Here is a 17,536-nt window from a genome sequence, read left to right on the forward strand (position 1 = left end):
GAGTATATCGTCGATCTGAAAAGGGAGGTAAGAGATGAATCTCTACGACCGATAACAGAGAACCTTATGAAATAGACCCCGTAGAAGGAGATCACTGCATTCAATAGGCAATACTCTCTTCACATCCCTCTGACATTCACTGCACGCTGAGAGGAAAACCGGGCTCCAACTTGCTGCGGAGCGCATATCAACGTAGAATCTAGCACAAACTTACTTCACCACCTCCCTTGGAGGCAAAGTTTGTAAAACTGATTTGTGGGTGTGGTGAGGGGTGTATTTATAGGCATTTTAAGGTTTGGGAAACTTTGCCCCTCCTGGTAGGAATGTATATCCCATACGTCACTAGCTCATGGACTCTTGTTAATTACATGAAAGAAATATGGATATTAGCTAGAAATCGACTGGTTGGGTAACCCCCACGAAGCTTGCAGGCAGGAGGACACCTTTGGGCGCATGGGAGTGCCTGTGTTGAATGATTGGAAACGTATGTTAACCCTATATTCCCTAAGCACTAGCTACACCACACACACCCCTTAGCTACCTCACCCTTTTTTCAATATTTGATTTGAAATTAGTGTTGGGTCTTATATGATTAGAAGGACTGGATATGATATACCCTGTACCATAACCCAACTTTAGATTATTGTTGTGTTTGCTAATTTAATAAAGTGCAACAGATTTAAAACTCTGGTATGTTGCACTGTCTTTTGCCTCCTCCTAGTGGTCAGGAGTAGAATTCTCACAGATGATTAATGGTAGATTCTCAACATCTGATGAAAGAAAACAAAACCTGGTATTTAACTCCTTACACTTGGTATTCAACTCCTGGCCACTAGGAGGAGGCAAAGATTCCCAAAACTCCAAAAGCACTCCATCCATCCCACATCTCTGGCAGATCTAGTCAGTCTAAAGTATAGCATAGATTTTTCATGTAACAGGTTTTCGGGTCTGAATTAAGGTTTCAACTACTTCATCAGAAAAGCCTCAGTTTTAAAATTAGGCCCTAGTCATATGTACCAGAAAAGTGAACCAACTTCTGCGTGGACAAGCTGGAGCAATTAGAATTTACTGATTAGAGATTGTTTGATCCAAGCTATCACTCTTGGCAGCAGAACAATAAGAAGAAATATATAAGCAAGATGACCTGACTAGGGAGCTGCTTGAACATCTACAAACTCTTTGCGGAGGACCCTGGGAAGTTTTATGTTTAAACAACAATCCTGGTAAACTCCACAGATCCACAATCTGGTTGAAAACATCCAGATGAAGAGACTAATCCCTGAGTAAGGGTTTGTTGACTGCTTCCCAATTTTACACACATGGAATATGATTTACAGAAATTGTACAGAGCCTGTTCTCTGCCCAAGTTAAAATTCGAGAAACCTCATTTGTTGCTAGGGAACTGCAAGCTCCCCTTAATGATTGCTATAAGCTATTGTTGTGACATTGTAAAAACATAATTTATGTAAGAACTTACCTGATAAATTCATTTCTTTCATATTAGCAAGAGTCCATGAGCTAGTGACGTATGGGATATACATTCCTACCAGGAGGGGCAAAGTTTCCCAAACCTCAAAATGCCTATAAATACACCCCTCACCACACCCACAAATCAGTTTAACGAATAGCCAAGAAGTGGGGTGATAAGAAAAAAGTGTGAAAGCATAAAAAATAAGGAATTGGAATAATTGTGCTTTATACAAAAAAATCATAACCACCACAAAAAAGGGTGGGCCTCATGGACTCTTGCTAATATGAAAGAAATGAATTTATCAGGTAAGTTCTTACATAAATTATGTTTTCTTTCATGTAATTAGCAAGAGTCCATGAGCTAGTGACGTATGGGATAATGACTACTCAAGATGTGGATCTTTCCACGCAAGAGTCACTAGAGAGGGAGGGATAAAATAAAGACAGCCAATTCCTGCTGAAAATAATCCACACCCAAAATAAAGTTTAAATGAAAACATAAGCAGAAGATTCAAACTGAAACAGCTGCCTGAAGTACTTTTCTACCAAAAACTGCTTCAGAAGAAGAAAACACATCAAAATGGTAGAATTTAGTAAAAGTATGCAAAGAAGACCAAGTTGCTGCTTTGCAAATCTGATCAACCGAAGCTTCATTCCTAAACGCCCAGGAAGTAGAAACTGACCTAGTAGAATGAGCTGTAATGCTTTGAGGCGGAGTTTTACCCGACTCAACATAGGCATGATGAATTAAAGATTTCAACCAAGATGCCAAAGAAATGGCAGAAGCTTTCTGGCCTTTTCTAGAACCGGAAAAGATGACAAATAGACTAGAAGTCTTTCGGAAAGTCTTAGTAGCTTCAACATAATATTTCAAAGCTCTAACAACATCCAAAGAATGCAATGATTTCTCCTTAGAATTCTTAGGATTAGGGCATAATGAAGAAACTACAATTTCTCTACTAATGTTGTTGGAATTCACAACCTTAGGTAAAAATTTTAAAAGAAGTTCGCAACACCGCCTTATCCTGATGAAAAATCAGAAAAGGAGACTCACACGAAAGAGCAGACAATTCAGAGACTCTTCTGGCAGAAGAGATGACCAAAAGGAACAAAACTTTCCAAGAAAGTAATTTAATGTCCAATGAATGCATAGGTTCAAACGGAGGAGCTTGAAGAGCCCCCAGAACCAAATTCAAACTCCAAGGAGGAGAAATTGACTTAATGACAGGTTTTATACGAACCAAGGCTTGTACAAAACAATGAATATCAGGAAGATTAGCAATCTTTCTGTGAAAAAGAACAGAAAGAGCAGAGATTTGACCTTCAAGGACCTTGCGGACAAACCTTTATCTAAACCATCCTGAAGAAACTGTAAAATTCTTGGAATTCTAAAAGAATGCCAGGAAAAATGATGAGAAAGACACCAAGAAATAAAAGTCTTCCAGACTCTATAATATATCTCTCTAGATAAAGATTTACGAGCCTTTAACATAGCATTAATCACAGAGTCAGAGAAACCTCTTTGACCAAGAATCAAGCTTTCAATCTCCATACCTTTAAATTTAAGGATTTGAGATCCTGATGGAAAAAAGGACCTTGCGACAGAAGGTCTGGTCTTAACGGAAGAGTCCACGGTTGGCAAGAGGCCATCCGGACAAGATCCGCATACCAAAACCTGTGAGGCCATGCTGGAGCTACCAGCAGAACAAACGAGCATTCCTTCAGAATCTTGGAGATTACTCTTGGAAGAAGAACTAGAGGCGGAAAGATATAGGCAGGATGATACTTCCAAGGAAGTGATAATGCAACCACTGCCTCCGCCTGAGGATCCCGGGATCTGGACCGATATCTGGGAAGTTTCTTGTTTAGATGAGAAGCCATCAAATCTATTTCTGGAAGTTCCCACATTTGAACAATCTGAAGAAATACCTCTGGGTGAAGAGACCATTCGCCCGGATGCAACGTTTGGCGACTGAGATAATCCGCTTCCCAATTGTCTATTCCTGGAATATGAACCGCAGAGATTAGACAGGAGCTGGATTCCGCCCAAACCAGAGTTCGAGATACTTCTTTCATAGCCAGAGGACTGTGAGTCCCTCCTTGATGATTGATGTATGCCACAGTTGTGACATTGTCTGTCTGAAAACAAATGAACGATTCTCTCTTCAGAAGAGGCCAAGACTGAAGAGCTCTGAAAATTGCACAGAGTTCCAAAATATTGATCGGTAATCTCACCTCCTGAGATTCCCAAACCCCTTGTGCTGTCAGAGACCCCCACACAGCTCCCCAACCTGTAGGACTTGTATCTGTTGAAACTACAGTCCAGGTCGGAAGAACAAAAGAAGCCCCCTGAACTAAACGATGGTGATCTGTCCACCACGTCAGAGAGTGTCGTACAATCGGTCTTAAAGATATTAATTGAGATATCTTTGTGTAATCCCTGCACCACTGGTTCAGCATGTGAAAACGAGCAAAGGGGATCGCGTCCGATGCCGCAGTCATAAGACCTAGAATTTCCATGCATAAGGCTACCGAAGGGAAAGATTGTGACTGAAGGTTTCGACAAGCTGATATCAACTTTAGATGTCTCATGTCTATCAAAGATAGAGTCATGGATACTGAATCTATCTGAAAACCTAAAAAGGTTACCTAAGTCTGAGGAATCAATGAACTTTTTGGTAAATTGATCCTCCAACCATGATGTTGAAGAAACAACACAAGTCGATTCGAATGAGATTCTGCTAAATATGAAGACTGAGCAAGTACCAAGATATCGTCCAAATAAGGAATACCACAATACCCTGATCTCTGATTACAGACAGAAGGGCACCGAGAACCTTCGTAAAAAATTCTTGGAGCTGTAGCTAGGCCAAACGGCAGAGCCACAAACTGGTAATGCTTGTCTAGGAAAGAGAATCTCAGAAACTGATAGTGATCTGGATGAATCGGAATATGCAGATATGCATCCTGTAAATCTATAGTAGACATATAATGCCCTTGTTGAACAAAAGGCAGGATAGTCCTTACAGTTACCATTTTGAATGTTGGTATCCTTACATAACGATTCAATATTTTTAGATCCAGAACTGGTCTGAAGGAATTTTCCTTCTTTGGTACAATGAAGAGATTTGAATAAAACCCCAGTCCCTGTTCCAGAACTGGAACTGGCAAAATTACTCCAGTCAACTCTAGATCTGAAACACATTTCAGAAATGCTTGAGCCTTCGCTGGGTTTACTGGGACACGGGAAAGAAAAAATCTCTTTGCAGGAGGCCTTATCTTGAAGCCAATTCTGTACCCTTCTGAAACAATGTTCTGAATCCAAAGATTGTGAACGGAATTGATCCAAATTTCTTAGAAAAAACGTGATCTGCCCCCTACCAGCTGAGCTGGAATGAGGGCCGCACCTTCATGTGGACTTAGGAGCTGGCTTTGAATTTCTAAAAGGCTTGGATTTATTCCAGACTGGAGATGGTTTCCAAACTGATACCGCTCCTGAGGATGAAGGATCAGGTTTTTGTTCCTTGTTGTGACAAAAGGAACGAAAACGATCATTACCCTGGAAAGAAAGGGAAAGCAGAGTAGACTTAGAAGACATAACAGCATTCCAAGTCTTAAGCCATAAAGCTCTTCTAGCTAAAATAGCTAGAGACATATACCTGACATCAACTCTAATGATATCAAAGATGGCATTACAAATAAAATTATTAGCATGTTGAAGAATAAAAATGCTATGAGAATTATGATCTGTTACTTGTTGCGCTAAAGCTTCTAACCAAAAGATGAAGCTGCAGCAACATCCGCTAAAGATATAGCAGGTCTAAGAAGATTACCTGAACACAAGTAAGCTTTTCTTAGAAAGGATTAAATTTTCCTATCTAAAGGATCCTTAGGAAGTACCATCTGCCGTAGGAATAGTACGCTTAACAAGAGTAGAGACAGCCCCATCAACTTTAGGGATTTTGTCCCAAAACTCTAATCTGTCAGATGGCACAGGATATAATTGCTTAAAACGTTTAGAAGGAGTAAATTAATTACCCAAATTATTCCATTCCCTGGAAATTACTTCAGAAATAGCACTAGGGACAGGAAAAACTTCTGGAATAACTACAGGAGATTTAAAAACCTTATCTAAACGTTTAGATTTAGTATCAAGAGGACCAGAATCCTCAATTTCTAATGCAATTAGGACTTCTTTAAGTAAAGAACGAATAAATTTCATTTTAAATAAATATGAAGATTTATCAGCATCAACCTCTGAGACAGAATCCTCTGAACCAGAAGAACCATTATCAGAATCAGAATGATGATGTTCATTTAAAAATTCATCTGAAAAATGAGAAGTTTTAAAAGACTTTTTACATTTACTAGAAGGAGGAATAACAGACATAGCCTTCTTAATGGATTTAAAAACAAAATCTCTTATGTTATCAGGAACACTCTGAGTATTAGATGTTGACAGAACAGCAACAGGTAATGTAACAGTACTTAAAGGAAATATTTTCTGCATAAACAGTTTGTCATGAACAAACAGTACAAACAACAGCTGGAGGAACAGATACCATAAGTTTACAGTAGATACACTTAGCTTTGGTAGCTCCAGCCCCAGGCAGGGATATTCCAGAAGTATCTTCTGACTCAGCTTCAACGTGGGACATCTTGCAATATGTAATAGAAAAAACAACATATAAAGCAAAATTGATCAAATTCCTTAAATGACAGTTTCAGGAATGGGAAAAAAATGCCAGTGAATAAGCTTCTAGCAACCAGAAGCAAAAAATCAAAGAGACTTAAATAATGTGGAGACAAAAGTGACGCCCATATTTTTTCGCGCCAAAAAAAGACGCCCACATTATTTGGCGCCTAAATGCTTTTGGCGCCAAAAATGACGCCACATCCGGAACGCCGACACTTTTGGCGCAAAAGAACGTCAAAAATGACGCAACTTCCGGCGACACGTATGACGCCGGAAACAGAAAATCATTTTTGCGCCAAAAAAGTGTGCGCCAAGAATGACGCAATAAAATGAAGCATTTTCAGCCCCCGCGAGCCTAACAGCCCACAGGGAAAGTCAAATTTTTAAGGTAAGAAAAAAATGAATTATTCATATGCATTATCCCAAATATGAAACTGACTGTCTGAAATAAGGAATGTTGAACATCCTGAGTCAAGGCAAATAAATGTTTGAATACATATATTTAGAACTTTATATAAAAAGTGCCCAACCATAGCTTAGAGTGTCACAGAAAATAAGACTTACTTACCCCAGGACACTCATCTACATGTAGTAGAAAGCCAAACCAGTACTGAAACGAGAATCAGTAGAGGAAATGGTATATATAAGAGTATATCGTCGATCTGAAAAGGGAGGTAAGAGATGAATCTCTACGACCGATAACAGAGAACCTATGAAATAGACCCCGTAGAAGGAGATCACTGCATTCAAATAGGCAATACTCTCCTCACATCCCTCTGACATTCACTGCACGCTGAGAGGAAAACCGGGCTCCAACCTGCTGCGGAGCGCATATCAACGTAGAATCTAGCACAAACTTACTTCACCACCTCCATAGGAGGCAAAGTTTGTAAAACTGATTTGTGGGTGTGGTGAGGGGTGTATTTATAGGCATTTTGAGGTTTGGGAAACTTTGCCCCTCCTGGTAGGAATGTATATCCCATACGTCACTAGCTCATGGACTCTTGCTAATTACATGAAAGAAATGTAGATCAATCTTTTCTTTCAGTAAAGGGCCCTGAAGATTGAAAAGAGTTCTAGAATATTTAGTGGTAAACTTGCATCCTGAGATGACCAAACTCCTTGTGCTATCCTGGAAACCCATACTTGACCCCAACCATAGAGACTTGTGTCTGCTGTGACGATTGTACAGGTTGCATGTAAGAAAGATGCCTTCTGAGAAATAGATGGGTGATTTATCTATCGGGACAGAGGCTGTCTCACTTTGAAATTCAAGAGGATTTTTTGAGAAAGCGGAGTTTAGTCCTGGCACCATTGATGTAGCATACAAAGGTCTTGTGAAAACATGCAAAAGAAATAGCATCTGGTGTCACAATCATCAGACCCAAAACGTCCATGCAGTGAGGTGCTGAAGAATTGGGAAGAGATTGAAGAGATCAGTTAAGGAAAGTCTCAAAGAAATGATAAAGTCAATAATGACTTCTAGGAAAGACTCTTGTTTGTGGATAAAGAACTCTTTGAAACATTAATTCCCCAACCATGTTTGCGAAGAAACAACAAAAGTCTGTTTGTATGAGATACTGATAAAGGTAAAGATTAAGTCTGAACCAAGATATTGTGCAGGTATGAAGCCACTAAAAGACCTTGAGCTCTTATTACAGTCAAGAGAGTTCAGAGAAAATTTGCTAAAATCATGTGAGCTGTAGCTAGACCAAAATGGAAGAGCAACAAATTGTCCTGAAAGACAAAACTAGTAGTGCTCTTAATGGATAGGAATATAAATGTAGGCAGCCTTCAAATCTATCGTAGAGATGTACTGTCCATGTTGAACAACAGTAAGAATAGTGCAAAGTGTGTCTATATTGAAAGTAGGAACCCTGAGGAACTTTTTTTTAGGGTTTTTAAATTTAGAATAGGCATGTAAGACCCCGGTCTTTTTCCAACAAAGGAACTAGAACTATCACTCCCATTAGTTCTTGGTTGGAGATACACACTGAAGGAAGACATTTGCCTTCACAGGATCCTTCGGAACATGAGAGAGAAGAAACCTTCCTCAGGGACATCTTTACTTAATGTCAATTCTGTATCACAGGGTAACTATATTTAGAACCTGGCATCCCAAAAAAGGAGTAATCTTCCCTCAATAGAAGATAATCTGTATTAGGGGCTGCATCTTTAGAATCTTTCAGATTTAGAGGAGTAATAAGGCTTTTTGGACTGTTTAGCCTTATATTCCAATTGGGATTGAATTCTTGGAAAGTCTGGAAGAATCCTGTTTCTTAAAGGAGGAACAGGAGTTTTGATTCCTTTATTGACAAAAGGAACGAAAACATCCAATTGTTCTATTCTTTCCCTTAGACTTCTTATACTGGGGAGAAAAGCTCCCTTTCTTTCAAACAGATCTTCCCTTGAAAAGGAAGTAATAAAAGCCTGATTTCGGAAGCCATGTCAGCTTCTCATGATTTTAACAACAAGGCATTTCTGGTCAGAAGAGCTAACAGCATATTTTTAGCATTATTATATGAAGGAATTAGCTAATTTTATCAGTTCTAACTTATGTTGAAAATCTTCATCAACAGAATCATCTGATGTCTTTAGATAGACTGTCACACCACAGAGTAGAAGCTGCAGCAACATAAGTGACACTGATCCATGGTCTGAACAGTAAACCCCCATGCTGAAATGTCTGTGAAATTGGAAATCTGAGCTGGCGGTATCAGAAGAATTAGCTTGAAAAGAATACGTTTAAAATTAGTAAATAAGTAATCAGTGGATCTACCCTCTAAAGGATCAACATAGTAGTGAGAACAGTTCCATAATGATCTTTTACACAGAGATAAGAATAGAGACAAAATAAATAAGAAATAAAGGCACTCCGGACCTTGTGATATATTTTTCTAGTAACAGTTTTCGAGCCTGAATCAAGGTTTCAATCACAGAATCAGAGAAACCCTTATGTCTCTAAGTGTTCAATTTTTATGCCATCAATTTGAGAGACTTGAGATCCAGAAGGAAAAATAGACCTTGGGACAGAAGGTCTGACTATAGAGGAAGAGGCTAAGGAGGGGCAATCAGGATTAAAAAAAAAAATGTATCTTGGAAATCACTTGGCGAAAAAGAACCAGAGGTGGAAACAGATAAGTAGACTGAAATGACCAAGGAACAACTAGGACATCCACTAACTCTGCCTGAGGATCCCTGGACCTTTACAAAATACCTGGGAAGTTTGTTCTAATGAGAGGCCATCCGATCTCTCTCTGGGAGGCCAGAAAGAGCCACAATCTGATTGAACACTGTCAGGGTACCAGGAATCAGACAGACATGAAATGCTAAAATAATCACACCTTTATTAAATAATAAAAAATATTAGAGAGTCCAAAATCCAAATGACTAGCCAAGAGTCAAAGCCAGAGCTTGTAGTCCGACGAGCCAGGTCAGGAGCCAAAGCGAGTAGTCAGACGAGCCGGAGTCAGGAACACAAAGATCAGCAGAGTCAGAAACAAGCCAGCGATCAAAAACCAGAAGGGACATCAAACAAGCCAGGTTATACACAGGAACAGGAACACAGGAACTCACAAATAAGTCTGAGACATTGCAAGGGCAAAGGCAGACTGAACTGAGGCACTTTAAATAGTAAGTGATGACATAATCCTGGGACTGCAACCTGTCTCTCACTGATGATCTCCAGTTTGGCTATAAGAGGGCGCAGCATTATAGAGATATAATCTATTAAGGTCCTCCGAGACACCTCCATCATTGCCAGGGAACTGCGAGTTCCCCCCTGATGGCTGACATAAGCTACTGCTGTGACATTGTCTGACTGAAAACAGAGATGAGACTCCGTTTTCAACAGGGGCCAAACTTGAAGGGCCCTGAAAATAGCACTGAATTCTAGAACATTGATGGGTAACCTCCCTTCTCGAGGATCCCAAACCCCCTGTGCTGTCAAAGACCCCCAGACAGCTCCCCAACCAGAAAGACTTGCATTTGTACTGATCACAGTCCAGGTAGGATGAGCAAAAGAAGCCCCCTAAATAATAAACTAATGATCCTGCCACCAGAGACTGACTTGTACTAAGATCCAAAAAACTAAATTTATGCTTACCTGATAAATTTCTTTCTTTCTTGACACGGTGAGTCCACAGAATCATAAATTAATGTTGGGAATATTACATCTGGCCAGCAGGAGGAGGCAAAGAGCACCACAACAAAGCTGTTAAGTATCACTTCTCTTCTGTAGGTTTAATACAGTGCTTTAGACAGCATGGCCACTGACGTAAGCCACAGAGGTGACCTAGTCCGACTGGAACCAAGTTAAAGACAACTGAGGTCAAGCCCTCAGAACAATGCTATTCTCTCCAAGATGAAAAGAGAAAGGCAGACATGTCCATGCCTTAATGAGTCCCAAACTGCTTCCCAGCCCAGTAGACTGGCCTCCGTGATCACATCACCCAGGAATGTCACCAGAAGCATGCACCCTGAAACAGAAACTTCCGAAAAACCACCACAGAAGAACACTCTTGATGATTGATCTAGATCTATCTCCTGACAGATCTGAAGATCCCCATTGTATGGAAAATAGCAAAAAGGTAATGATGTCCATGGAAACCATCAGACCAATTCCCTCCATACATAGAGTCACTGAAAGTGAAAGGAAAATCAACTGCAGCTAGATTCAAAATCTCAACCCTTGCAAGATAATTAAGCTATCAACCTGACCATTAGGTCTGCTGTTGACCGGACCGAAGACAGCAGAAAGAGGAAAAGGAATACATCCTTGATTAGTTGACCTCTGATAGAATCTCCTTCAAGAGATATAATCTATTAAGGTCCTCCAAAAAAAGCACCCTTGTGAATAGAACAAGTGAACTCTTTCCAGATTAATTTTTTAAATATATAGACGGTCACATATGCAAAGCAAACATACCGAGCCGGATTCGAACTCACAACCTTTCCAGAGACATCAGAGCTAACCAATAGGCCATGCCAGTGTGCCCCATCTATGGAGAAAAAGATTGGGCAAGATCTCTTGAAAGAGAGAATGCCCAAAGGAAGGAGAACACCTGAACCATATATTGTCCAGAAAGGCACCATTGCCATATCCCAGAAACTTGAGATCTCGAATCATGGGAGTAATAAATACACATCCTTCAGGTCTATGTTCGTTATGAACAGGCCCTCTTGATCCAAAGGATAAGGATACTGCTTTAAAGGTCAGACCCTGAAAAACTTGAGGTAAAAACCTGGATTTCATTCCCAGACTGGGACTGGAACTAAGGGAAAATCTTAGATTGGACCAAGATTGGTTATATTCCAAAATAAATGACTGACCTGCAGAAAGAGGAAAAAGGAAAACTCTCTTTTAGTCCTACTCTCTTGACGAATGGGAGAAACATCTTCCTTTAAAGTCAGAAGAAAATTCAGTCAGACCAAGTCCAAACATGGACTCATCCTTGAAAAGAAACATAAAATAAACTATAAAGCCTAGGCTTTACCACTGACCAAGCTATCAGCCACAATGCCCGGGGGCTAGTATAACAAGTCTAATAAGGCAAGGCATTGCTCAGACAGAACAATTAAACCTTCTATAAAAAGAACCAGGAGCTTTAGTTGACTACAAGCTCTCTAAATTCCAAGGACAGTCGAGTAAACCACAACACAAAGGACCAGCACCTGTGGGTGGATTTGAACTCCTGACCTTTGGTTTCCCAGCTAGGTGTGCTAACCACTAAGCTATACAAAGGGAACCCATGGACTCGCAAAGGTCCAAGCACGTAAAAACATCATAGAAATAAAAAAAAAAACACAAAAACTTTCAAAGGTTGACAACGACAGGGGTATCGATGTCGTCCAAGTAGCCAAAATCCCTTTTAACAGTACACGAGGCATTCCAGCATACATCTGAAGGAGATCCCTTCAGCATCAGATAAAGGAATTATACTGTCCAGATCTGAGATTTCACCCTCAAACTCCCAGCGAATCCTCCTCACCAAAACCTTGGAGAGAGAGTAACCTGGGTAGCAGAAATTGGAGCAGAAACCTTACTATCCTAAAACTTTAATACCCTCTTGCATTTTCCCTGTAGGTAAGAAAAAACAAAGACACAGGTATCACAGATGATACCTGAGCTGCAAAATCTATAAGCCAAACACACTCCACTCGGAAATTGATGAGAACCGCAGGGCACTGCATGTGACGCTATAAAGGCTTGGGACGTTTAAAGGGGCACTGTACCCAAAAATTTTCTTTCGTGATTCAGATTAAGCATGACATTTTAAGCAACTTTCTAATTTACTCCTATTATCAAATTTTCTTCATTCTCTTGGTATCTTTATTTGAAATGCAAGAATGTAAGTTTAGATGCCGGCCCATTTTTGGTGAACAACCTGGGTTGGCCTTGCTGACTGGTGGATAAATTCATCCACCAATAAAAAAGTGCTGTCCAGAGTACTGAAACAAAAAAAAAAGCTTAGATGCCTTCTTTTTCAAATAATGATAGCAAGAGAACGAAGAAAAATTGATAATAGGAGTAAATTAGAAAGTTGCTTAAAATTGCATGCTCTTTCTGAATTACAAAAGAAAAAAATTGGGTTCAGTGTCCCTTTAAGGAGAAAACTGTGGTATAGCCATAACAGTATCATCCTGGGAGACATAAGAGAAACAAAAATTTGGATGTCATAGAAAATTACCTCTTGGTAACATAACTGTACTACACTCTTCCGATAACAAAAATCACAGAAACAAACATTTAAATCTAAAAACGTTCAAACTGAGATGGACAGATTTTACAGAGCCACAATTGTTCTTTAAGAGCATTCATTTTGTAGATAGGAACCGGCATTCATCCAAACACCCTGAACATCAGCCCACATAAAATCATGATAAACTTTTATCAAATATCAGAGAGAAGAATCAATAACAAATACAATAAGGCAGGGATGAGAAAAATGTGTCACTCTCATCAGAACGGTATCAAGAACAAGGGATGTTTAATTATCATAAAAAACGATGACAAACTAATTTTATATATTAGCCACAACCTAGCAGAATAAAGACGACGCTCCACTCCGGAGAGCGAGGCGTTGTTCACCTGCCGAAGAAACAAGCCTGAGGAGGCAGAGTCACAAAAAAACAGGGAAGAAGCACGCTGAATCACACTTAACTCCAAGCCTAGAGTAAATACTCCCCAATAATGGCGCCGCTCTACAATGAGGAGGCAGAGTCACAACGAACAGGGAAAAAGCACGCTGACTTAACTCCAAATCTAGTATAAGTACTCCCCAACAATGAAGGACATCCGGGACAATATTGAACAATAATCATGTTAACATAAGCCCCTGCAGCTCAAATAATACTGTCTCAAATAGAGAGTAGAAAACAGCAATTAAATCCCATAGGAATGGCGCCTAACATAAAAAGCGCGCTCTCCTAAAAATTACCAATCGAGATACAGCTCGACATAGGCATTAACCCAGTCAAACATAAGCCTCTCTGTTAAACCTTGAATAAAAGTCAGAATCTGTCTCCCTGTTAACTCCTTCTTGTCGTTAAGGATATAAACCCTTAGTCTCCATGTCACAAGTTATATAGTGCCTGCTCACTGCCATAAAAACCCTCTCCTGAAGGATTGAGTGTCCCAAAGAAAATGCAGGTTAAAGCAATAGAAGGTTAACTTTACTTGTGTTAACTTTACCTGTAGGTATCTTGTCTTAACCCCTTCAATGCCAGCCTCCTAACCCCAGAAGACAAATGGCACTTACCTGCTCATCCAGCTGTCCGGCAGGGAGACAGCCCACAAGTATGAAAGAATGCCGCTTCTTACAGAGACCTGTGGAAACAGAAAGATCAGAGTTAACCTACTCAGACTTTCTATACCAGGGCAGCAACATGTTAGGAAAAGGCAGCAAAGTCTACCTCACAAGTTCCTAACTACTTTAAAGCCACTACTGCCCTGCTGAAGAGACTAACGTGGAGTACGGCTAGACCCAGATTGTGATGGAAGATCAGAGCAATCCTGCCTTGGCTTAAAAACAAAAAAATCTTGATAGAAGAATCTTTATCAGACACCTAATTACTTCACCTCCTCCTTGCACAAGAGGCAAAGAGAATGGGGTTGTGGGAAGGGAAGTGATACTTAACTTAACAACTGCTGGCCAGGACTGATATTCCCAACAGTAATTGATGATTCTGTGGACTCACCGTGTCTTAAAAAAGAAATATATATTTTGGGAGAGCTGGTTATAATCCCTGAACCATTGACACAGCATTCAAAGATGAAGAGGCCTTATGCGAAATCTAGCAAATAGAATTGCATCTGAGGCTGCAATCATGAGACTTCCATACAAAGAGCCACTGAAGGAAAAGGAAGAGAGTGAAGGTTTAGACAAACTGACACCAATCTCAACCTTCTCTGCTCTGTTAGAGTAAGAGACTCATGGATACAGAGTCTATTTGGAAAACCAAGAAAGTTACCTTTGTCTGAGGAACCAAAGAACTCTTTGGAAAAATGATTCTCAAACCATGTTGTTGAAGAAACAACAAGAGTCAGTTGGTGTGAAATTCTGCTAAAGGAAAAGACAAAGCTTGAACCAAGATATCGTCCAGGTAAGGAAACACTGCAATAACCAGGAGTTCTGATCACAGACAAAAGGGAACCCAGATACTTTGTAAATATTCTTGGAGCTGTAGCTAGAGCAATAGTTTGCTGCAAATTGGAACATGAATGTAAGCATCCTTTAAATCTATTGTGGCCATAAACTGACCTCGCTGAACAAAAGGCAGAATAGTCCTGATAGTTTCCATTCTGAAAGATGGAATCCTTACAAATTCATTCAGAGCCTTAAGATTCAGAACTGGTCTGAAAGTACCTTCCTTCTTTGGAACAATGAAAAGATTTGAATAAAACCCCATCCCCTTTTTCAGCAAAGGAACTGGAACAATCACTCCCATATTTTCCAGATCTGAGAAAGAAGAAAGAAAAGCTTGAGCTTTTACAGGATTCCATGGAACATTGGACAGAAAAAAACTTCCTCTGGGAGGCCTTGTTCTGAATTCTATTCAGTATCCCTGAGAAACAATATTCTGAACCCATGGATCTGGAACAGACTGAAACCAAGCCTCCTTAAAGAGGCTTAATCTGCTCCATACCAGAACTTCTGGATCGGGGCCACACCTTCATGCAGGTTTTGAAGTAGGGAGAGATTTCTTACTCTGCTTTGACTTGTTTCAGTTGGCATTAGGACTCCGGACTGAACCAGAGGAACGTTGCTTTTAAAGGGATAGTCTAGCCAAAATAAAACGTTCATGATTCAGATAGAGCATGCAATTTTGAGCAACTTTCTAATTTACTCCTATAATCAATTTTTCTTCATTCTCTTGGTATCTTTATTTGAAAAAGCAAGAATGTAAGCTTAGGAGCAGGTCCATTTTTGGGTTAGCTCCTGGTTAGTGCTTGCTGATTGGTGTCTAAATGTAGCCAATGAGGTGAAACAAAGAATCTTAAACAATACCCAAAATACATCCCTCTGACAAGCACTGTACTCTGAGGGGAAACCGGGCCTCAATATAATCTAAAATCCCTTCTCTCTGAAGAAACATATGCACATCTTCATTCTTCAACCACCTACAGCGGAGGCAAAGTAAAGACTGAGGTATGTTTGAAGAGGGAGCGCTTTTATTGAGCTCTTAGGGTTTGGGAATCTTTGCCTCCTCCTAGTGGTAGAGAAGAGTAATTCCCAAGAGAACGGATTGTGGACTCTCACCACCTATATGAAAGAAATAAAAACAGGTAACTCAGGTAACAAAACCTCAGACACATAGAAAAAAGAAAATGCTGGGAGAATACTGCAGTTGAATTAACTAATGCGCTGCCAGAAAGTATTCTGCTGCTATAAAAACTAATGCAGAGGAAAGCGCCCCAATATAATCTATAAAAAAATAAATATTTAGTATCAAATTAAAATAATTGTTATATGTAAAAAAAAAACACATTGAGACTCTCTATACCACTGATTTCTAACCTTGGCACATCTGAACTGCATTTTCCATGATACTCAACTAGATTGCAGAGTGCCTAAGCATCATAGGAAATAATTTTAAAACATCTGGGGTGCCAAGGTTAGTCATCACTGCTCTATACTATGCTAACATTCTCCCAATAGATCAGCTAGACTAATGTGTATTAGAGTCTAGTGAGTATGTGGTAAAGTATGCAAATAAACCACATAATAAATTGTCCCCTGGCTAATAGCCTATGGGATATCTGAGTGCAAAACGTGTATCCTTACTTATCTGAAATGCGCCCATTATTAAATGGTGCAGAAAAACTGCTTCCAGTAGACAGCCCATCAAGTTTTGTGTATGTCACAGCAGAGGATCTATATAAGGAGTTTATAGACAACTCAACAGGAGGCGGTTAATACAAAAATTGGAGGATTGGACAAATAACTGGAATCTAAAGTTTAACCTTAAAGGGACAGTAAACCTTAAAAATAATGTTATATAATTCTGCACATAGTGCAGAATTATATAACATTACATTAGCCAAACTTTGTAAATTATAATATTCCCTTATTATTTTGTAAAAATACCGCTGTTTTACAGACCCGCTCTCTGTACTCTGCTGAGCGGGTCTGTTGTTTTTACTGAGCGCATCGGGCCAGATGTATAGTCACAGCTATGTGCAGAATTATATAACATTATTTTTAAGGTTTATTGATCCTTTAATTTAATTTCCTTAAGTATAGGGAGAGTCCACGGCTTCATTCCTTACTGTTGGGAAATACTGAACATGGCCACCAGGAGGAGGCAAAGACACCCCAACCAAAGGCTTGAATACCTCTTCCACTTCCCACACCCCCCAGTCATTCTGCTGAAGGAACAAGAGAAGAAAAATATCATTTTAGAGGGCCACAAATCGAAGAACACGGGCGGGGGCCGTGGACTCTCCTTATACAGAAGGAAATTAAATTATCTGGTAAGCGTAATGTATGTTTTCCTTCTTAATATAAGGAGTCCACTGCTTCATTCCTTACTGTTGGGAAACTTTTACCCAAGCTCTAGAGGACACTGAATGAAAACGGGAGAAACAAAAAGAGACGGACCCTAATCTGAGGGCACCACAGCCTGCAAAACCTTTTCTCCCGAAGGCTGCTTCAGATGAAGCAAAAACATCAAAATTATAAAATTTAGAAAAAGTATGTAAGGAGGACCAGGTAGCCCCCTTACAAATCTGATTCATAGAGGCCTTGTTCTTATAGGCCCAAGAGGAAGCCACTGCTCAAGTAGAATGAGCTGTAATTCTCTAAGGAGGTTTATGTCCCGCTGTCTCATAAGCTAAGCGGATAACACTCCTTAACCAAAAGGATAAGG

General features: G+C 39.8%; 1 protein-coding gene across 1 annotated transcript in view; it reads right to left on the reverse strand.

Annotated features, from left to right (window-relative positions):
* Positions 1-17,536, reverse strand: part of TMEM161B (transmembrane protein 161B) — a 304,648-nt gene that overhangs the window by 114,298 nt on the left and 172,814 nt on the right. The gene's annotated exons all lie outside the window — the stretch shown is intronic.

The sequence above is a fragment of the Bombina bombina genome, chromosome 2 (genome assembly GCF_027579735.1).
Source record: "Bombina bombina isolate aBomBom1 chromosome 2, aBomBom1.pri, whole genome shotgun sequence".
NCBI classification, from domain to species: domain Eukaryota; kingdom Metazoa; phylum Chordata; class Amphibia; order Anura; family Bombinatoridae; genus Bombina; species Bombina bombina.